Source organism: Artibeus jamaicensis, unplaced genomic scaffold, assembly GCF_021234435.1.
Source record: "Artibeus jamaicensis isolate MK-2021 breed Jamaican fruit bat unplaced genomic scaffold, CSHL_Jam_final scaffold_369, whole genome shotgun sequence".
NCBI lineage: Eukaryota > Metazoa > Chordata > Mammalia > Chiroptera > Phyllostomidae > Artibeus > Artibeus jamaicensis.
Genome location: NW_026522042.1, coordinates 28,649,318 through 28,672,332, shown reverse-complemented (window position 1 = coordinate 28,672,332; position 23,015 = coordinate 28,649,318). Strand labels below are relative to the sequence as shown.

Below are 23,015 nucleotides of genomic sequence, written 5' to 3'. Positions count from 1 at the left end.
ACTCCACCTCGTTTTCCCCATCTGCACCAACAAGACCCTAGCCTGTGCCTCCGTCACGCTCTGTCCAGTCACCTGCAAGAAACTTCTAGCTGATCTTCCTGCTTCCCCTCTTGCTACCCAACAATTCAATTCCACAATGGTAACCATGACAACACGAATGAAAATTTGAAAATGCAAACAAATCCTGTTACACCACTGCTTCTCCTAAGGCTTTCCAACACCCATGATGAACATCCAAGTTTTGAGTCCTGCCTGCCTTGCAAAGCCCTACCCAATCTAACCCTTTCCCCTCTTCCCCACCTCTGTGGTCTCAATTCACATCACTCCCACCTTCGCCACCACACACAGGCCAATCCAATACCCAGGCTACTCACACTGTATTACACAACCCTATCTGAATTCTCTAACCACTTACCATTTAGTCCTTGTGCTACAAGATAATTTTCTTATTTATGTTGATGTAATCGTTGCGATGTGACTTTCCCACCTAAAATATATGCTCTGTGAGAACTGGGAGCCTGTCCTGTTTGACAATAACTCACCAATACCTAAAAGTCCTAATATACTGTACGTGCTTAATAAATATCTATTGGGGGAGGGGCGGGATACAGGTTATTTGTCCTTGTCACACTCCTGGAAATTTTCAACAAAAGTGGTCAGTGTGTTATATCAATAATAGCCACACTGTTTCCAATCAGACATTAACTGGGGTGCCCACCAGCCCTTGGTGACCCATGTACAGGAAGAGATGCTTCAGAGGCACAGTTGGTTTACACAGATGTTTGTCTACGAGGAATTGCTGCTTGAGATGGACCACCAATCATGTGTTTTTGGCAAGGAAATTACACAGTGAGTGTGAATTCCAACCCTCAAAGTATTTGCTAGCTCAGTGAAACAAAGCCAAGATTCTATTTCAGAAACCTATAGCTGTATCATTCTGTAATAACATGTAAAATAGGTGGGTTCCATCACTTTACAATTCTTTTTGGTAATACTCCACCAAGAGGGCTCCCTTGGTGACCTGCAGGGAAAAGGGGGCTGAAACACACACTGGATAATATGTAGTATCCACTGGGCTCAGCCATCCAGGCGACCTGAGTGGCCTTGGCAAGTTTCTTAATCTTTCCATGCCTTAGTCTACCCTTCTCATAACTGGGAATAATTCAGTCAATTCTCGGTTCTCAAAGTCTTGGTTCTCAACAAAGCTGTTCCCAGAAAAAAATGTCTCAGTTGTCTAACAAACAAGTTCGGGTCTCAACTCTCTACCCGAAACCCTTTCACACTGATACCTGTATGTCTCAGTCACCTGCCTCTCAGGCGATGAAGGGAATCTGTTTTTTTTTTAATTAATCGCTTCTCAAACGTTTTTCCAGAATGAATTCCGATTGAAAATCTAGGTTCCACTGCATTAGAACTTGCTTTGTATGGCGTTGAGAAGACAAAGTGATAGAAGTACAGCAGTTACACCAGTGCCTGGGAGTCAGGATGCACTCAAACCCCTTGCTCCGTTATTATGAAATGTTACTAGGCTATTACCAGTGGTTTATAAAATGCTTTATATTATGAAATGTTGGCAATCTTTATTAAATTCCTATCGCCACTGCTACATTACAGGGGGCTGTTCAATGATTTCCACTGGTGAACTGGTCCCAGTCCCCTCTCAGATCCACACAGGATGACTGCAGAGGCAACACAGTGACACCTACACTTTTCAGGGGCGTCCAACCGTTTGGCACCTCTGGGCCACACTGGAAGAAGAGTTATCTTCGGCCACATATTAAATACATTGCAACACATAATTGCAAAAAATATCTCATAATGTTTTAAGTAAATTTACAATTTTGTGTTAGGCCGCAATAATAACCATCCTGAGCTGCACGCAGCCTGCAAGCCGCAGGTTGGACACCCCTGCTACACTGTCTACGCTTGGGGAACTGGCCTGGGTTCTGAAAAAGAAGTGATTCCAAATCCATAAAGTCTTCAAAAAACATGCACTTGTGGTTGGAAACAGTTGTATCTGACCATTTAGGATATGCTTAAAAGTTGCTTTGTAAATGTACTTCCATAAAGACAGAACTTAAGCAAGAAAATAAGAGTCGAGGTTAGACTATACACAAGACACAAATTGTAATCACAGAACATTAGAACATCATAAATCACTTTTTAATTATTGCTATTACTATACCATTCCAGAATAAACTTCTAAGACCTTTACATAGCTCATTTTATACCTGGTTTATGAAATAATCTTAGAAGACCATAATACAGCACATAAAATAGAAAGTTATGAAATGTATCAGTTTTATAGAAAATATAGCAGTGGAATAATAAAGTGAGCATATCACTATGTCTCGAATTGGATGAAGGAAGAAATTCCGGTAAAATAGAGAAAAGTCATAGTTACAGGAGAAAAGAACCGGGCCTGGCCACCAGAAAAGTGCTGGGTTTGGTGATAATATTTTAGAATGAGCCCTAATGTGGGAACACGTGGTTGTGCACAGGCCTCACTGCGGGTGTCCCTTCCACTTTGGCACCAACCAAAGTGGAAGCCATGGTTTGGCACCAACCATCCATTTGCCCGGCCCATGGATGCCTCCTACCTGCCACTCACAGCCATGAACACAGCTGTCAGCATGACAGAGGTATGTGTTCAGGGATGGCTGAGGAGCATGGTGGCTGACTATGTACACTGTTTGATGAAAAACATGTATATGAGTGTCTGCCTGTGTGTTTGTATGTTCGCACAAGCACGCATGCATGCAAGCTCACATGTGCTTGTGACATCGAATTAGTGACAGACCATTTGTTTGAAAGGTGTTGAAGAGCTCTGACCTTCCCCTGTGAGGTGGGTCCTTCAGCAGCTATCAGTTAATTTACCAGAATTTTATAATTAAGCCACAAAGCTAGACTTTAATATAGTTTTAGACATTTATTTCAGTGACCTTCTTGAGTCCCAGTAATAGTGCTATCGATGTCTATACCTATTTCTATGCTTATATCATCTATGTCTGTGAACATACCTATCTATATATCTATATCTGTGTGTGTGTATATATATACATGTTTATGTCTATATCTACATCTATAAATCTACACCTTTATTTATCTATATTTATACCTATGTCAATGTCCCTTTTATCTATCTATCTACATCTATCTGTCTAGCTATTAGTTATCTATTATCTATCTATTTATTCAGCTGATCCAGAAATGTGCTCCCAGCATAGCAGGGACTCCTTAAAACACATCAGTGTTGAACATGTGCACACCAGAAAACTCACTTACAGAAAGTATGACTTCAGGGTTCTGAGCCTAGCTCAGCCCCGTGCCCTAACAGTCATGCTGTGCTGTGCTATTTTTACTTTTAATAACATGTACTCCTTGGAGATGATACTGCTGAAATCCCACCACGACACTGACAGTGGTCCAAATGCTCACGATGAGAAATGGTAAATGCCAGGAAGGAGTTGACACCCGACCCCACCCAGGGGAGGGCCACATGGGGCTGAGCCTTCATGCTGCTTGATTACTCCAGCCCTGCTGTTCGGTTCTCTGCACAACACATGGACAACCAGCTCAAAGAGGGGGACTCTGGAAGGGCTGTGCTTTTCCTCCTGCCTTTGATCCACTGTGAGTGATGTTCACTCACCTGACAAATGACAAAAACTGTTCAGAAAAGCAGCGAGTGAGAGGCCACAGATGGACGATATGGGGATAGTCTATACTGGCTACAGCAAATCTAATTATTGAATTACTGGGGAAAAAAAGAAGAAATAAACATCTTAAATCAAATGTAGCACAATCAGAAGGCTAGAGGAGTACATTTTATCACCCCGTCAAGGGTCATTAAAGAAGTTATGTCTCACAAAATTTAGCTGGAAACACTTCATTAAATAACTCAGACATATTAGATACTTACTGTGTGTCAGTGTGTCAAGTACTGGAAAGATAAACTCAATCAAGTCAACAGCCTCACTGTATGAAGAAGAAAGAGTATGTGTACAAAAGAAATAGTATAAAGAATCCAACCTGAAATTATCATGGAATAGACATACATGGGAATGTGAAGACGCAGAGAAGGTGCAACCCAACTGGTCTAATCATTAAGAGGGAGGACAATGGCCTGTAGAGGAGGTGACACGTGACCTGAGAGTGGGTGAACAAGCAACTCTGCACCCATTGGACAATATGCGGAAAATTATAACGAATACACGAAACTCTGATTGTCTAGTAGACAATCTCATTAACTTCCAGTTCTATGTCCAAATTAAAAATAAAGTTTTGTCACTGGGCTTGAAAAATCCCAAAACACCATCCATCTTTCTGTGAATCTACCCATTCATCTCCCATAAACCCATGCATGAAAAAAAATAATTATTGGCGGCTTTTTATGCCTTAGCCCTTCTCTGTGCCTGGAGATGGTACAGTGATCAGAACAGGCACCAGTCCCTGCTGTCATGGAGACTTCCTCAAGGGGAGGGCAGACATCACACAAAGAGTGGGAATGGTGGGAGAAGAGACGCGGTGTCCTGAAACCAGACGGGAAAGGGCCACAAGAAGGCGCGAGAGACCCACTGCACTGCATGGATGCTGCCGACTATGACTCTGGAGTGCAGTGGGGACTGGGCCTCCTCCACTGGATTTAGCAGCATGGTGGTGACTGGTGACCTCGTCGAGTCAGCACTGACCGAATGACTGGTCACTGAGTGGTCAAAATGGGTTCAGGAGAGAACAGAAGCACAGGAACTAAGGATAACAAATAAAAGCAATAATTTTTAAGGAGTCATTCTGTAAAGAGGATAGGTGCTATAGATAAAGGAAAAATTAGGGTCAACAGTTTCATTTTATTAGGATGATAGATGTCTGCATTCCTATTGCAAAGATTCAGTAGAGAAGGAAAAATAAAAACTGACGGTGCGGGGGAATACAAGGTAAGAGTTCATTGTTTAAGAATGGGATTTCGGTGCCTATGCTGGAGGTGAGGCCTCAACCAGAATTAGAGCAGCACCAGATGGGATCTGTGACTGGCCAGTAGGCAGCCGCCTCACCTTTAAGACATCACTGCAGCAAGGAGGTGGTCTGCTACGGAAGGGAAAGGGACAGTCCTCAAAAGGTGTCTGAGCTCTGAGCTACAAGCAGGGCAGTCACTACCACCAAAAAAGTCTGAACTATGGTAAATTAACTTAGAGGCAGCCCCATAAATCCTCCACACTAAAAATGTAAAGATCTGTTTGCTATTCTTAGATTTGGTTGTATGAAATCATGGCGGTATTTACTTCCCAGAATCTCCTGACCATCTTCCCAACCTTTGTTTTTTCTGCTTTTGTTTAACCAATAGTGGTTACTATCCAAACTTTGAGCAAAAGCAAATGAAACAAAATGACCCTGATCCTTTTGTGCTCTGTGAGGCTAAAAGAGACACAAACATACATGAAAATCACATGAAAAACCCCAGGAGATAAAACATGAACTGACTGGGTTGGCGGCCCTGCAGCTATAAAAGCCTCTCCAATACTCTGCTCTGCAGACCACAATGCAGGAAAACCCCAGGTCCCCTGAAACCCCAAAATCCAAACACACGGTCATTTTCATGCCCTTCCGAAAGTTCTGTCAGAAAAAGATCTTATGAACAGTTTAATTCAGTGGGCAGTTTCCTTCTGAGCACATGTAAATCTTCAAATCCAAGTAATTAACCGCACACACATGTGTCCCTCTAATGTGTGTCTGAGAATGAACAGGCACATACGCCATGCCCAGCCTGAGTTAGACACTAAATGAAGAAAAGATATTCTGAAGTTGCCCACACATCTGTGAGTTACAAATATTTATAGTATTCATAAGGCCAGCAACCTTCAACACAATAACATTCTTTGCAGACACTCACTAAAACAAGTGGAAAAAAGAAAAGAAAAGGTCAAAATCCCATACAGAAGAAAACAGATGGAATGAGAGCAAGGTTTTGGGAAACCTTCCAGTATGGAAATTCCAGTGCATCCTAATGTGGATAATGGGAGCAGACAACCCTCCTGTCAGTGAACTTGACCCACGAGAAGTGAAATGCACGTGTCACAAGAGATCAGGTCTGCATAGGCCTTTCCAGATCTTTTCACGGAGGTTTTCCATCAGGCTGACTGGCCAACAAACAGGGCAGGAATAAGGGGTAGAGTCCACAGCTTTAGTATTTCTGACATGATGAAGAATGACAGGCTAAATCTTTACCCCACAATACAACCACGCAGCATGTTTGAGCAAGTGATATACTCGTACCAATAATATGCATAAAAATGAACAGCAAATATCACAAAATGAAATTCCTATCAGCACGGTGTCAGCCACTAAGATGCCAACAAGTCAGTAAGCAGATTTTCTTCACATGTAGTTTCTGTCTCCAGAAACTCAGTCTGGTTTCTTGTTGCCTATTCCCTGACTCAAAAGATGTCCTCTCACTTTCCTTATTCTACAGCCAAGAAATCTAGAACACCAAAAAAAGTATACATGGATAACCGAGTTGTGGCTCAATTTGTCCAAACCCAGGTGAACCTCCGACTGAGAAAGAGCAGTTAGCTAATTCTCTAATCTTTGGAATTTATGAACTGTGAAACCACTATTGCAGAAACATCATAACGAATATTTTAGGTGAGTGTGCTAACCTCAGCAGGTGAGGACATCAACTGATACATCACGCGATTTAACCAGCATTGCCTTGTCTTTCAGACACACCAGGTCACATTAAATATAATCACCAAATGCCAGGTACAAGGATAAAGTGAGAGGAAAAGAACTGTGATAACGATTTATTAATATTCAACATAATGGGTTAAGTACTATTAAGTAAAATATATTGAAGATGGTTGTTAAAAATATAGGAATGGGTGTAGCACATCTCAAAATGTAGAAATTAACCTTTCTCTTTTCCTAACCAAAAGAGAAATAAATTTAAAAGTTTCAGTTGTCCACTGTAAATTTGGTCTCCGTAGAATGAAGCAATGTGCAACTGAGATCTTTCATTCATACAAAGATTTTAATCATCTGAATATTCTCATTAAATTAAAATTGAGGATCAATTTTTGTCAGTGAGAAAGCACACAGGCAGAAAAAAGCTGTGAGGAAAAGCACAAAAGTCAATATGTATTCTCATATAACTGAACCGTTTTCTGAATTAAAAATTGAGTATATGTAATGAGTACATTTAATGAGTAGAAAGTAAAGAAGAAATGTATTATTTTTCTAAGCAGTGGCTGAAATAATTATTAAACATTTGGCAATACTACACTAAACTTCTTTAAATTGAAAAGGGTAAAGTTTATAAGCAAATGAAGTGGAGGAAAAAATACAACAGAAAATTAATATTCTTAAAGTCTTAAAATCTGTAATAAAAATTCTGAATCTCAACAGCTCAGCAAGTATAAAACAAAAACAAACAATTCCCTCACACATGTGTGTTCTCTCCTCTCTCTCTCTCACACACACACACACACACATATACACACACACACAATTACTTTCTCCAAGCAATGGCTAATAATCACATAAATCAACCAAATAACATAATGAGTAAACAATAGCACATATAAAGGGAAAGGAATACCAACAAATCGACAAGATAATTAATGATGATACTGGGTGAAGTTCTAGTAAAGCAAATTCTCTGGCATAATGTTGTTGAAGTATAAGTATCTGCAACACTTCCCAAAGCTGATGAGCAGTCTTACTAAAACTCCTTGGTTTTGAAATAGTAAATCAACTACGGCTATTCTAATGCAGTGAACTAACCTCCAACTAAAGAAAGCTTTCCAGTGGCAGCTGCTATTGCTGATGACACATCTGCTGCACTCACCAAACTTCTGCTGTTCACAAGGTGGGAGACAGTGACACCCATGAAAAGCTGGAAGGCCGGACTGGAATCAGGTATGAGACGCGCATGCTTGTTGTGACCATGTCAACGCTGTCTGCTGTTTTTTGTCAACTAGAAACAATTCCTATGTCCAGCAGAATAAAAGCAGGGACTCACATTATAGTGCCTTTACATGATAGAATAGTATGATGCATAAATGAGGGCCACTAATAACTTTCAACAACATGATCTATTATCATGTATAATATACAAGTATATGTTATAACAAATGTGAAAGCAGTAAGAAAATTTTGTTAGAATTAATTCAACCCTGTAAATTGCTAATCTTTTTTTTTAATATACTATAAAAAAAACTACATTAAATGCCAACAGCAATTTTCTTTGGTGGAAGGATTAAAGGTGAATTTTGCGCTTCTTTCACACTCAGGGTGAGGCGAAAGTAGGTTTATAGTTGTTCATATGGAAAATAATATAATTAATAACTTGTAATACAATAATAAAGTCTACTTTACATACTCACTACTGTAAACCTACTTTTGCTCCACCCTGTGTTTTCTATAATGAGCATTCACTGTTCACTATTTGATTCTATTTTTTTCATTCTTTCAGATTCCACACTTCAAAATTGAAAATTTTAGATAGTGAAGATAAGGATCATTAAATGCCTCTATCCTCAATTGTAGAGTTAATTTATTTATAATTTGGAACATTGATACATATTCTGGTAGACTTTATAATACATATGATTTGTGGGTAGAGAGTATATGTTTATGTACGTATATTTTTAAGATGAATAGGATTATATTAAAAATATTATTCTGCAATTTCTTCTTTCCAGTTAATAAGGTACCATACATAGCTTTTCATTACTTTTATAATCATAATTTTATTTTTTATATTATTACCATTAAAGTGAAGAACTCATTTCCATTACTCATAGAGCAAGTGCTGTACATAGGTACCAGTGGCTCTTGAAAAAGGCATTGTCTCCAAAAGTTCTGCTGCATCAGGCTCATGGGCTTGCTACAATTATTTATTTCTATGAATGAATGAACAGAGTAGTTCCCTGCTTAAACTCCTTAAAGAAACACCAATTAATTGGTTTTTCTTCGCCCATCTTTCTAGATAAAAACCTGTAGAATCAAATGGGCCTTAAGGTGTCAGAGTACACTTTTTGTAAAAAAGTTAAATCACCTTATTTGATGCATGCGGCAAAGGGTGTCCCATGTTATCCCATGATTTAAGTATGTCGACCTGTTCAACCTTGAGTGTTGTAAACATCTGCTTTTGCTTGTAATAAAAGAGGGAGATTTCATACCAGAGCACTTGCATGCAACGTAACTGTCAGATAGCCTAAAATAACTGCATGTTTGTCCTAACACGTGTAGGTAGCAGTATGCATGGGGTGCAAAATAAAACTGAAACCATGCGGACAAGTACACCGTGGGCCGGAGGCCACTGTGTCAATGGCACCCTGTCAAGGCTCTGGGTTTCCTGAGTGGGGGTTAGCCCACAAGAGTCTTGCCATTAAGATTTGTCTTTCTGAAAGCTTGCCCATTCACTGCCATTTCAACAGCAGAGGTAAGTGAAGCTCATCAGCAACCACAGTATCTGAACGTACACCACTGTTGAATCCTTCACTTCCCACTCAGATGCCTGACTTACCGAGGAGGAAGAGCGTGGAGTGTTTCTTCAATCATGTATCACACTAAAAGTCCACAGCCGTCTGCACACTCAAGCCCAACTCTCACACACTGACACTGCAAGAAAGGAAAAAATCATCCTATTTACCCAGTTTAAAAGATGTTGTAGTCATTGCTTATCAATTCTAGAAAGTTCCATTAGTGCATATTAAGCTGCTTTAGAAATGTAACACTCAGACTACAGTAACACAGGATGGCTTAAAAATGACAGGACAGTCCTGCCTTAATTACCTACCATCTGTGAACCAATAAACTTCTCTCTTCAGAAAAAGGAAAAATAAAAATTTGAATACTGTTAACATAAGAAAACAAATCCCAGGAAACAACATAAAACAATGAAAAGAACCATCATTTCAAATCCATTTAATTACTTTAAGCAATTTGAACATCAAAGTCAGATGGGTTGTGGGAATTTAACCATTTTATGATGGCTTTTTTGTGCCTTTTTTTGGAATACAATATCATAATTAATACATTTTAAAAAAAGAAGATTAAAGGCAGAAGTTGTAGAATAAACTAATACCCAAAATTTGAGTCGGTATTTTTATTTACATGTTCATTTATTTGTTGCACAATGTGAAACTTTATAGAAATAAATTATAAACCATAAAAATGATTCACTGTTGTAGACCGCTCTGCCTAGTTTTAGGAATTGTATCTCTACCCCTTGTAGCTAAGGGCAAGAGACGACCTCTGGAGTGCCAGCCACAGGAGACAAAGCCTGTCTCTGGTAGCAAACGCTGCCTCAGTTCCTCTCCCTGCCCCCAGAGCTTGGTCAGAAGACAATGACAGGTAAGACCCCTCACAGCGGGGGGCAACCTAAGCCAGACTGGATCACCTGGGAGGCCTTCATGGAAGGACTGGGAGGGGGGACTATGACAAACAGGGAGCAATGGACTCTCACCCCCATCCCCCCCGCCCCCCCCCACCTTTGACAAAGCCCAAGTCCCCATGTTTCTCTGGGAGAAGCTCTTCCTGGCTCTAACCCCCTTAAGCCTGAATACCTGTTGGGGAGAGGTACAGCTCCTTGCCTGGCCAGAGCGTGCCCTGGGGAAAAATCTGGCACCACAAAGACTTGCTGATAAACATGTGAAATCTGCTCTGCTAAGAGTGCTTTCATTCATATGATAAAGGTCCAAGAGGAAATGAGTATGTCTCCCAAAGTTTCTGCAACTTCCTGACATACATTCACTCAGACTGAAACCCTGAGACCTCTTTGAAATGTTATCTACTGTTTGATCCTTGCCGCCCTGTATTCCTGTGTATTACAACCCAATAAAATGCTATGGAGAAAGGCACTTGGGGCCTTTTTCTCCTCGGAGAAACTGGCCACTGCTGGCCTCTTTCTCCCCAGAGAAACTGGCCATAGCCCACGCCTTCATCCCCAAACAGATATCATCTTGTCTCGGCCATATTTACTCACTCACGTGTGTCCGTGGCACCAGGGGGACCTCGAGAAAGAAGTCGCCCCCACAATTCACTTTACTAAAACCAAAGCAAGATATCCAATCTCTTCACGCAACTTAACATGTGAAAACACTGAAAACTTGAGGGTGTTGTGTGATACAATGTCTACCACAAAACACCAGCCTCCCTAGAGCCACGTGTTCCAAGAAATGAAACTCTCTCCATTTCTTATTAATAAAGGAAATGCGTCCATTGTTAAAGACGCCTGTGACTTCAAATACTGCACTTCAGGGATCACGCTTTCTCTGTTGTCCTTCTTCACAGTTTCTTTCTACTCTCCAGAGTTTGTAGCTTCCAGCTGCCATAAACCTGAAACACACTGATGTTGCTTATTCAACACACAGGCAGCAGCTGAGAATGATGACAAGAAAAGGAGAACTTCCCAGAACATTCTGGAACATTCTGGCGATTCCTCTACACGATAATTCCCACACCGTCTCCTTCAGTAATTATCTAAAAGCCATCTGCCTGCTGAAAATAAAGTAAATTACAGCATCTGGAATTTTTTAAAGTTTTGTCTCTGCTAAAGAGTAATTTTGAAGTCCCCCAGTTCAGAGGTTGGAGGGCAGCAGCTAGGTAACATTGTCTCTCCGAGTGGCTGCTGTCTCCTGGAGGTGCCTTTGGAGAGTTCATGGGAGGCAAGGAGATTATCCAAAGCAAAGCATTCAGAATTGCCCAAGAAGGCACCCACAGCCCAGGTGCACTGACACACAGGGCGTCCTGGATACTGGTGTGGTCCCGACAGAGTCTTTGAAAGTTCGTGACATCATCCTTTGGAAAGGAGAAGGCACAGATGCAAATCCTTGAGGCCAAAAGAGGATAAGAGAGCTCTCCCCAAGGTAAGGAGGCATCCTCAGCCCAGGAAAAATTCCTAGGAGCGGCCAATTCTTTGTTACAGCACCAATAATAACTCCTATGGGTGTGGCAACAAATATGTTAGTTGGGACTTCTTCATTAAACAGCATGTTTAAATAATTCAACCTTCTCTCTGGAGCCCTAAAATCTGTTTTATAATTAGCACTAAAATGTCCTTGTATGTGTTTGTACCTTAATCAAAGTTTACGTAGTAAAGTTGGACGGATCCACTGGTTGCTGCCATGAATACCTAGAGATTTCTATCGGCTCCCATGTGTCAGAATCAAATTAAACACAGGGCTGATAATTAGGTCTGGAGGCTGAGTTTTCCTCTCCTCCCCCAGTGAGGTCATCTGCTCGCTGATGAGGCCCCTTCACGGGGACATCCAAGAGTGAGGCCTGCAGAGGGTGGCCAACCTCTTAAACGGCAAAGCAGATGGAGGCCAAAAGGACGCCTTGAGAATTCAGAATCGTTGATGCAACCAGACAACAAATATTATAGGAAGAGAACATCCCTGCTGAATCTAGGCCTCTTCCTTGTGAAAAGGCAACGTTCAAGTGACCATACGCCAAGCACAGGATTCTCATGGCTCATGGGACAAGGGGACAACACAACAGGGTCTAGAATCTGATGTCTAAACCAAAGCTCAGTTCCGCCAGCAGGATTTGGGCAAATAATACGCCCTGGAAGGTTTTACTATACTGGTGTTTATATCAACAATAAAAAAAAAATTTTACCACCCTGGAGCAAGAAGGCCAGTGAACAGCATCAGGATGTTCTGCTCCCTAAGGCCCACCCCTGTCCAGGTAGGAGTTCCAGCCTCTAGAGGCATATCCATCACTCAGTACAACACTCACACACATGAGCAGAAATCGCAGCAACAAAGCAGTGGCCTTGAATGGGAGCTAAATGAAAGCCACAGACGATGACCCTGTCAAGTCTGAAGGCTGAACTAACCCATCCTCCCCAGTGAGGTCATACATTAGCTGATGTATAAACCATAAATCACTGCTACATCTGCTGGAAAATGGACTAGGTATAAAAAGGACAAAGCTCCAGAGGCTGGCCTCAGACTAGAGGGTGAAATATTTTAAGCTGGATATTTAACTACCCATTACATAAGAAGCTGCATGTGTTTTATTAACATGTAAATGTCTCCGCTGGACTCAATCCCATATTATTCTTATTCTTTTCTCTTTTAGCTTAGTGTCATCTTTAATAGAAAGTCCTTTATGTCATAATCCTCAATCAGAGCCTTGCCCCCCAAAGCCCACCCCAGAAATACACTTTTGCAGAACTAGCTGCCTGCAAGGTGTTGCAATTTACAAATGATAAACCATTCCCAGAATTACCCAATAGCCACCTTCACAGGCTCTTAAAATTTTCCCTAAACTGAACTGCATGAATAAAATTTTTAAATCAGTTACAACTTACGAAGTGATCCTCAACGCATGCCTTTTTGCTAGAACATGCAACCTTCCCCCAGCCCATTCTACTCAGAATGAGGAAAAAATGTGGATTTAAACATTCTCTGGAGATCAAAGGTCAGCTGACTGGTGGCCATTATCCTACAGATACATGAGACAAATAATAATTTCAGGCCAGTCTCACTAGCTCAATTCAGAAACCAATGACAGTAAAATCAGAAGAAATAAAATTAAAATGGATGAGACCACCTGGCACCATAAAGACACCTAGTGAAGGAATGGAAAGAAGCCCCACCAGGGCAGATTTAAGAAAAGTATGAGCTGTTGGACTAGGGTTTCCCAGCTTCCAAGAATTTTACCAGTGACTGTAGAGTTTGAGAGACATGTCGTCATTAGTTAAGAGGTCAGTGAACCGCCATACACAGCACACCCCATGGCCAAGGTAAGCGGGTGAAAGACAAAGCAAGGACCAACTATGTCCTTAGTAGCTCACACCAGGCACTGTCTGATTTGTGTGCTATACAGTTCAGTAAAGCTATGAAGTTGAGGAAAGGGAGGTTACTTCCGGGTGGAAGATCAGGGGAAGCTTTCTGGACAAAGAGAAATGTGATCTGGGCTTTGAGGATATTAGGAGTTGGTGAAGATTATTTTACTGGGGTGCATTACAGGTGGAGCAAATGGTAGATCAGACAGACAAGAAACCCTGAGAATCCTTGGATGAAAGGAAGAGCCATGGTAGCCACAGCCATGCTGAGTTGCAGCATGAACATCTGGTCCCACCCCTAGGGCAGGTGAATTCACAGAAAACCAATCTTGGAGCCACCTGAGATAGGAGTGAGGACTGAACTGGGGCAGGAGAAGCAAAGCAACTTTGCTACAGTGCAAAGTCAGCACCCGAGTGCAGCAGGAACCATAGATGGACAGCTGGTCTCATGCTCAAGTTTGTGGAGGAAGATAAGGAAGCAAAGACAATGGGTTCCAAGCGGGAGGCTGAGGGGCAGGGAGGGCCAGCATCAGGATTGTGTGGACCAGCAAGGTGGCCCCTGATACACACTGCAGCTAGCCATGGCCAAGTGTGAGAAAGGCTGGAAGGAACTGCTTTACGACAAAGCAAATCACTGGAGAACACTAGCAAGAAAAAAAGATGAGACTTCGCCCAAGAGAAGGAGTCACTGACGGCTCAGTGGAAAGCCAAGGCAAGAGTGGAGTTTAGGAGAATCCATACGGCAGCTCTGCAGAGGACAGGCGGGGAGGGGAGAAACTGGGGCATGAAACGCCCCAAGAGAACTTTAGATTCTAAAATACTTTTCTACCTGGCTGGTGTAGCTCAGTGGATTGAGCACAGGCCTGTGAACCAGAGGATCGAGGTTCGATTCCCAGTCAGGGCACATGCCTGGGTTGCAGGCAGGTTCCCTGCAGGCCAGTTCCCTGCAGGGGATGCACTAGAGGCAACCATACATTGATGTTTCTCTCCCTCTCTCCTTCCTCTCTAAAGATAAATAAAAAAATCTTTAAAAAAATACTTTTCTAAAAAAGACTATAAATCACAGCCTAGTTTGTAAGACATTAGTTGTATAGAAACAGTCAAGAAACTGAGCCTGTACTGTATGAGAAATAAATGTCTTTGAACTTAATACCATAAGCTATGAGAATCAGAATTTTCTCACTAAGAATCAAACTACAAAATACGTGCAGGATATTACTGTCATTTGCTCATTGGTCCAATGCCCCTGGTTCAGTCAGCAGGAACTGTCTACAGAATCCATCCCAGAGGTGTGCGGGGGGAGGCAATCTGTTCACTCTCTGTGCATATGGTTCCCCTTGCTTGCACAATCCCTACCTTTGCTCTCCCAGCACTGTCACCTCCGACTGCTTCTGTCATTCCCTCCAAATATCTGTGCCTCACTAAATGGTGCTTGAAGATGTCATAGTGGACCTTCAGGTTAAATAAAGAGGCTGTCTGAAAGAAAGGGTGGCCACTGTGGGCTGGGGGGTTATCAGAAACCCCCAGCCATTCAAGAAAAGGAAGTGATGACTAGAGGAACAGAGTAAGATAGCAAGGTAAAAGTGATAGAGAGCAGAGGGCACCAAGGGAAGGGAAGGAAGGGTGCATGAGAAAAGGGGGGAGGAGCCACTGAAGAGAGAGGTGGGTACTCTGGAAAGGTGCAAACATTTAAGGACATAAAAGCTGGGCTCCAGGCAAGCAGGAGAGGGAGCCTCTGCTCCTAGCTGCCCCCACGTTCCTGAGCAAAAATGCCAGCACTGAAGACAACAATGGGAATAAGAAAAGCTTGAGGTTGATGAAGAAAGTGCATGGAAAAGGTCAGCCCTGTAAGTGCCATCCCAGCAGCCACCGGTCCCTCTGCTCCAGTGGATGCTGCTGAGGGTCAGAGGCTGGCCCACACAGCAGGGGCATTTGGATCACCACGAACATAAGATTTCTGACCACGTTACGCTCAAGGCAGGTCAGGATTCAAATTTGAAGCCATTTTTATTTTTATTTTTTAAATATAGGTCTGTTGATTTGTTCAATAGCCCCATCTAAACTTTGAACACTGTTTGACATTACCATGCATAAATGCTGAGCAGGGTTAGAAGGGGATGTGATGTCATGGGCCCACTCTTAGGGTGGTTTCTGTTTGGCAGGCATTCCTTTAGCCCTAGGTTGGCCTGCGCTGGCTAGCCTGCGGATTCCATGCCAAAACAGCATCTATGTTAAGTAATGTTTCCATAAGGAAACAGTGCAAATAGTTGTGGCTTTAGAAAGTTAGCAATCTTACACACAAAAAAATGTGTGACGAAACAAATATATGGGGTGGGGAGACATTTAGAAATCAGTTCTTGAGAGCTGTAAGTGTTGCAGAAAATAAATAAACATTTCTCCTTAGTTTCCGTATCAGTGTATATGCCCATAAGACACGTCCTCCTGTTCCAGTTGAATACAGGATGTACGGCATAGTCCCATGGTTACATGGAAGGGCTCTGTCCTCAGTGAATTCACCCTTTGGAATACCTTTCCCCTAAATTAAAAACGATTAGTAACCCACTAATTATTTTCTGTACAATCATGCCACATATTGGTCAAGATCATTTAATAAAGAATCTCTTTGATAATTATCTCCTGTATATTTAAAAAGAACAAGTACCACATGTCACAGTTTCCCTCTTTGAATCTCAGGCCATCTCAGGCCCCAAGTAGTAACACATGGAGACCAGCCTCAGGGATGGCTGAGGTTTCATGGACAGTGTGTCCTCACATGGGAACACAAAGTCTCACATTTGGGTCACTGAATGATGCAATCTTTGGGCTCTGAGACCAGCAGAGGCAAATCCTGCCCTCCTTGACAGAAAAGCAGGCACCTCTGAAAGCTGTATCCAAGAGGAAGATGCACCAGGATGTAAGATGCGCTTCCCACTTGGAGCCTGGACGCCGAGACCCACCCAAGGCCCTTCTCTCCATCAGTTAGTTGTCACTGTGAAATGTGATGCCTTAGAACTATGAAGAGCAACTGAGACCTGCAGAAAAGAAAGGCAGAACCTGGGGGTTTTACTTCTCTAAGTGCTGACTAATCCTAACAACACTGAGAAAGAAAGAAACCCGATTGTTTTCTATTCGGCCTCTGTGTAGATCACCCTTTGTTGAGTATAGAAAGCAGGCTAGAATTGCTGACCCTGGAACCGATCTATTAACTGGAATAAAGCTGGGTAAAATACTTCTCAGCCCTGTGCTCCCTCATCAGACAAGATGTGTTCTGAACTGCTAAGAGACATCGGAGCAGAAGGAAAGAAAGAGGGCAAAAATTACTTATTAAAAAAGCAAACAAGTTGCCAAAAAACCATCAACTGCTCAAAATGAGCAATTTCTAAAATCAGCTCTCTGGGGACACAAGGGTCTGTGAAGAGTGACTACATTCTTATTTCTGCCACCATGTGCCCAGATTTCAAAGGGCAAGATTGCTCTTCATGCAGGCAATTTTGAAGCACTTGCACACGCGGTCAATTTGCATGGACAATTGGGCCCTCAGCTTTCATTCTGACAGCTAAATTGATCCATCCTTTGCAGACGACATTCTCAATACCGGGAAAGAGAAGGTTGTCTGAGGCTTTTTGAAAAATGTGGTCTCTCAATTCTTGCTTGTTCAGAACAACACATGAAACAAGATTTAATTTGTAAGCAGTAGCTTACCCACACAAAAGAGTCAAGATTTAACTCTAAATTCAAGATTCTAAGATTAAGATTTAACTCTAAAATCATTATGTAACTACCATCACTCCTTAACTTTTTTAAAAGTGAACAGGAAGGATGTGTCTGTGTATCAACCCTTTGGTCACTGCACAGGAAGGAGGAAACACAGGCCACATATGAGACCCACAACCAACACCAACACGTCCCCAGAATAAAGCTGAACTAGGACAAAGGTCTGCTGCAAGAGCAGGGAACAGAAAGGGGGCTTATTGACCCTGGGAAAGATGGCTAAGGGTGAAATTCATGATGAATTGTTAGTGAATTCACAACGGGTTAAATCACTCAGAAAAATATTTTCCTAAAAGAACAGATAGATTTCTTTAGAAGTTTCTAGCTACAAAGGATGCTCTCTCCAGCTCAATATAGAGAAATGAAAAGATGTTTTCCTTCAACTTGTTAAGGGCAATCAGATTAGTGCAAACACAGCCAATCCAGCGTGCACAGGGGGCTGTGTCAGTCCCAGTTTTCCATGACTTAATTTATTTTACGTGCCTGGATGCTAATGCAGCTGGTTGACATGGTGTACAGTGATCTGGACCAAGCAAATTGAGTTGGACTTAGAAGTCAAGCTATAGTTTTGTTTTTTGGCTTAAACCCAGCAAATACTCTAAAGTCCTTTCAGAACATTTGTCTCACTGAAGACATAAAAAGTAAACGACTGTTAAATCCTGCTGACTCAGTCCCAGTGACCTGTTGGGTCTTCCATCGTCAGAGGTGGTCACCGAGGCCTGAAGAGAGAGGACACATCCCATCTCTGCGTTTCGGTGTGTGAGTGAGGGAGCCCTTCCCCCTAAGTACTTGTTTCATGCTTCCGAGACTACAGAAGCCTTAGCACTGACTGTGTGGCATAACCAGAAACCTAATTCTGTTCTATTTATCATCCTCTCAATATAAATTAGTGATAAAAATAAGAAATAGGCTACTACGCATTGAACCAGATGGTGTATTACCTTCCTATACTCGCTGCTGTGTTTTGAGTGTTTACATGCGTAGGGGAATAAAAAGATTCCTTTTTTTTTTTTTTACATTTGGCAATGAGTCATGTCACCCATTTCAGCACAGACTGTACTGACACGTCCTCCCCACGAAGAGCCAGCACAGCTTCCCTAATGTTTAAAAACAACCCTGGCAGCTGCCTTGGATTAGTCATGAAGCCGGTCTGCCTATCCCGCAGCCTCCATCAGGGAGACATCTGATCAAATCCGACTCACTAAATGGAACCAGAAGGCTGGGCGTGTTCTCATACAAACCTGCTGGGGAAAGGATCTCTCCTTTTTAAGAGCCAAAGGTCCTTTTTTCATTTTCTTTACTACACATACCCTTCAAAATTTCAGCCCAGCAGCCGAACACTACCTGCACCTCTCACTCTGTGGTCCTTGAGGAGGGACACCGTGCACCTCAAACATCACACCTGGGAGAGGAGTGCTGGATCATCTCAGGAAATTTCCGAGCTCACCAATTATTAAAGGAGCCACAGTTCATCTCTTGCCACCACATTCAATAAAACCCCATGCCTTCGAACTGAAAGTAAACAAGACCATTTTGAAACGTACCACGTTTTACAAAATGATGCTTCACTTATTTCCAAGGACACGATCTGCCAGCAAATGTAACAGCGAAAGTGCACAGGATGATGTCTGGACATGGTGAACCCACAAACAAGTGTCTGCCCCCCACTCCCAACAGTGGGGTTGAGTGTGTGCTCTTTCCAAAAACTTTCAGGAAAACAAACCTCCACTTTGTTGGATGAACAGCATTAAACTGACCAAGGGTATTGTGGGGGGTTTTGCTTTAATTTTATAAGCTACTAAGACAGTAATTCCCTCCTTGAGGTACGTATGAAGTTTATTCATGACTCTGAATCCAGAACTTTGTGCTTCTTGCCCTTTATTTTATTGACATCATCACCCAAGTGGTTTATCCTAAGACCATTGCTACATTCCTGCTAGCCTCTGAAATCCAGAGTGGCCCTGGTGTCCCCCCGTGATACAGTCACCTCTCCTTTGTGACCAGGACACAGAGGCCCACCTTCCGGATTTCTCTTTTGTGAATTTGCTGGCCTTCCCTGTCAAGAGCAGTAATCAAGTCATATTAAACTGTGAGTCCCCAAGGCCCAACCAAGTAAATCAGCATGTTCAAGAAGGACATTGGATGAGGTTTCCTTCATTTGATTTCAGGGTTTGCATAAATGTAAACAGTCTGGCGCACAACCCAAAAGTCAGCTTCTAGAGAGACTCTTCCAATTCAAGGTCACATTGTTTAATCTAACATTAGTCAAAATCATCCAGAAAAATAAAGCAAACTACACCTGGTAGAAATAGATGCTGCCCCGCCCTCCTGCAGGTCTAGAGTGGGCCAGGCCCTGGGCAGGTGCCCAGCAAGGAGCTGGTGGTTGCCAGCTGTGCTGTGCTGGAGAGAAGGTCCTGAGGAGAGAAAATCTCACACTCTTGGCCTAAGGCTCTAGGCTTGCCTTGATCTCGTCTTTGCTCAAAATAAAATTATCTTTCCAAATCTCTTTAGAAGGTTTTCAGGTCTTAGAAGCTTGCTCATGCTAATCAGACAGGTTTGCCCCCCTCCCCTCTTTTTAAACATCTCTTCAAACTCTTGAGAAATCCAAACTGATTGCAGACTCACCTAGGCAAACATAGCAAAGTCTCCCCTGTTCTTGTTTATTAAGCCAATTGGCAGATACAAGGATCCCTCTACGGCCCTTCTGGGAAAGCTGCATGCACTGCCCCTGCCCAATCCAGAACCTCCCTACATACTCACAGATGTCCCTGCAGACAGACGGCTGCTCTCGTGAACCAAGTCAAGACAGGAGAATGAGGCCAACCTGACGGCCAACAGTGACTGGTCAGGAAAAGACTTACTCTTTAGAAATATAAACATTATCTTTGTAAATCTCATGTCTGCACTAATAACTCCCTCAGTTGACCCGTTTTTCATAGATATCAGGTCCCCAATGTCTGAACTGATGATGTTCCCTTGACCTGCAATGTTCCTCATGTAGCAATTCTACACCCATCAGTTAAAACGAAACTACAGTTTTGCTTCCCAGGCTTCTGTTCTCTCTTTAATCCTGGGTTTCAGGCATCTTCACATCCTGAGAGCACTTGACCCTGGGCTGGCTGCCTGCTCATGAGTATCCCTCCCTACTCACTCCTATGCCCCTTCAGTGCAGAGCGAAGACCAGTTTAAAGGAGCTCCTTTGTCACAGTCCTGTTTCCTATTTCATGTGTGGCTTTAGACAACATGTATGTGCCCCGGCCAAAATGAACATAACATTAGGATGAGGCTTACCAGATTAAAAACTTAGAAGCATTTTGGGTAATTTGGCACCAGAAAGTCATTATATTCTCGGAGGCATTTTATGGTTGACTCCAAAAAACGTGCATTTTAATCTCAACATAATTAGTTTATTTTTTTACCTGGTTAGTTCACACTTATTTTCATCAACCACTTTTCAGGCCTAGAGAAATGATGATGTTGCGCCCTGAGAGCAGTAAGCCTAATAATTAAATCCAGAGCCTTAGGAAAGGCCTGTATAACTCTAGAGTTCAAAACAAAGCAAGGTCACAGAAAATGAACTCGAACGAGGACAGGACACAGACCCGACAAAAGTGTTAACTTAGGATGCTCCTGTCACACTCAGCTCCTCACCACGCCCCTTCTCTCCGACAGCAGACACGCAGCAGCTCGGCGGAGTGCCGCTGTCACATCTGTCTCTGCCTCCTCACACATCCCGTCAGAGAAACTGTCGTCTCATTAGGAACGGTCCTATCACTGCAGCAGGCCTGCGAACTCCGGTGAAATCCAACCATCAGCAAAACCCCTCGTTCAAGTGCAGGGCTGACAGCACAGTGGGGGAGGTGATGAGGTCCTTTATTATTATATACGGAACAAAAATTCCCGTGCTGCTGGCCGTTCACTTCTTCCCAGGCCTGGAATCGCACTGGGAAGAAGGGATATAGCTATTCGTTATTTTCTGACAGTTTCTCAAGTTGTGTCCCTAAATACTATAGAAGAGCTATACATCAGAGAAGTGACCTGAAATTTGGGTGGCAGCTGCTTTCCTCAAGGACTCCTACGGTAAAGCACCATAACGCAGTTTGATACCATGATCCGAGGTTTACAGGCATATTCTTTCATAAACTACTTATGCCCTTCAAATTGGGTCTCTCCTATTTTTCATATTCTACAGCACAAAGGTGTCTTACAGCAGAAGCTAAAAAGATGCAAATTGATGACCGTCTTCCCAATACATGGAAGGGAGGTCAGAAATGGCCCAGGTTTCATGATCTCCCTGTGTAGTAAACCTTGGGGATGTCAACTTCCCCATCCTCTTCTCTCAGCCAAGGATGGGAACCAGGTCTCCTCTCAGACAAGGCACTTCCTGACAAGGTGTGAACACCAAGTACAATGATGGTTCTATCTGAACCTTCAGAAGTACACAAATCAATAATCATGATGGGAACCTGAATAATTGAATGGTTTTAGCCCTACATCTAGTCTATCTGGTGTCAAATGGTAAACTGTCCGTAGAAACAGACTCTCCCTCATCCCCTTCCTTCCCCCTTCTCCACTAGCTTCATGTCCACTGGTCAGCCCTGCAGCTCAGCATGCGAGTTCCTGGGGCTCCTGACACTGGGACAGACCTTTAAAGAAAGAAAGGGTGGAGAAGTTACAATGACATGTGCCTCCCTCCCTCAAGGACATTCACTCTAGAAACTGTCACTGCTTGGAATACATCTTTATTCTGACTGAAATCACCAGAGGGAGCCCCCTTTCTACTTAATCCCGGTTTGCTTTGGCAGACATACGGTTGTCAAGGAGCCACGGGCTTCCCAGAGCAAGCCGCTGCACAGGAATCCTAGACAGGGGCAGCAGAGTGAGGGACACTGCTGTCAATCTCAGCAAGCATGCATTGCACTTGGCAATCCACACACATGCATCCCCCCCTCCAGATTATTCCAACCCCACCCCAGAGCGTGCCCACCAGGGCACAGGGGCTGGCACTGTTTTTCAGAGGGAAGTTTCTCAGCCATGTTAAAAGAGGTTGAGGTGGGAGCCCACAAGTCAGGCCACATTCCTTACCCCAAACCAAACAAAACTTTCTTTTAGCTCACAGCCACACTCTCCCTAAACAAAATTGTAAAGGAGAAATCAGAGGTACAGTGCTATATCGTAAAACAGCTGTTGCTATTCTCATCTTGCTGCATAAAGGTGTGTCGTTTCTTCACCAGCTTGCTATTCAAGGTGCTATTTATTACAAAAGTGCCACAAACACTCTTCTCCTCCAGGTCAATGCAGAAGCACTGAAGTCCACGTTCAATGATGCCATCAGCAGGACAAGCAGGAAGGATTCCAAAGGGATCTAATTCATCACCTGGGGAGAAGGCCTGCCCTGAAAGCTGATTCAGATCCTGTGGTGTCTCCCACCCATGATGTGCGACCTCCAAGA

General features: G+C 42.8%; 1 protein-coding gene across 2 annotated transcripts in view; it reads right to left on the bottom strand.

Moving 5' to 3' along the window:
* SEMA5A (semaphorin 5A) overlaps window positions 1-23,015 on the bottom strand; it is a 440,583-nt gene that overhangs the window by 325,840 nt on the left and 91,728 nt on the right. The window contains exon 2 of one of the 2 annotated variants that reach the window (XM_053657221.1): window positions 9,521-9,615. The exons of the other annotated variant lie outside the window; for it this stretch is intronic. The gene's annotated coding sequence lies outside the window, so the exon portion shown is untranslated. The remainder of the gene's footprint in view (window positions 1-9,520; window positions 9,616-23,015) is intronic. 2 annotated transcript variants of the gene reach the window in all.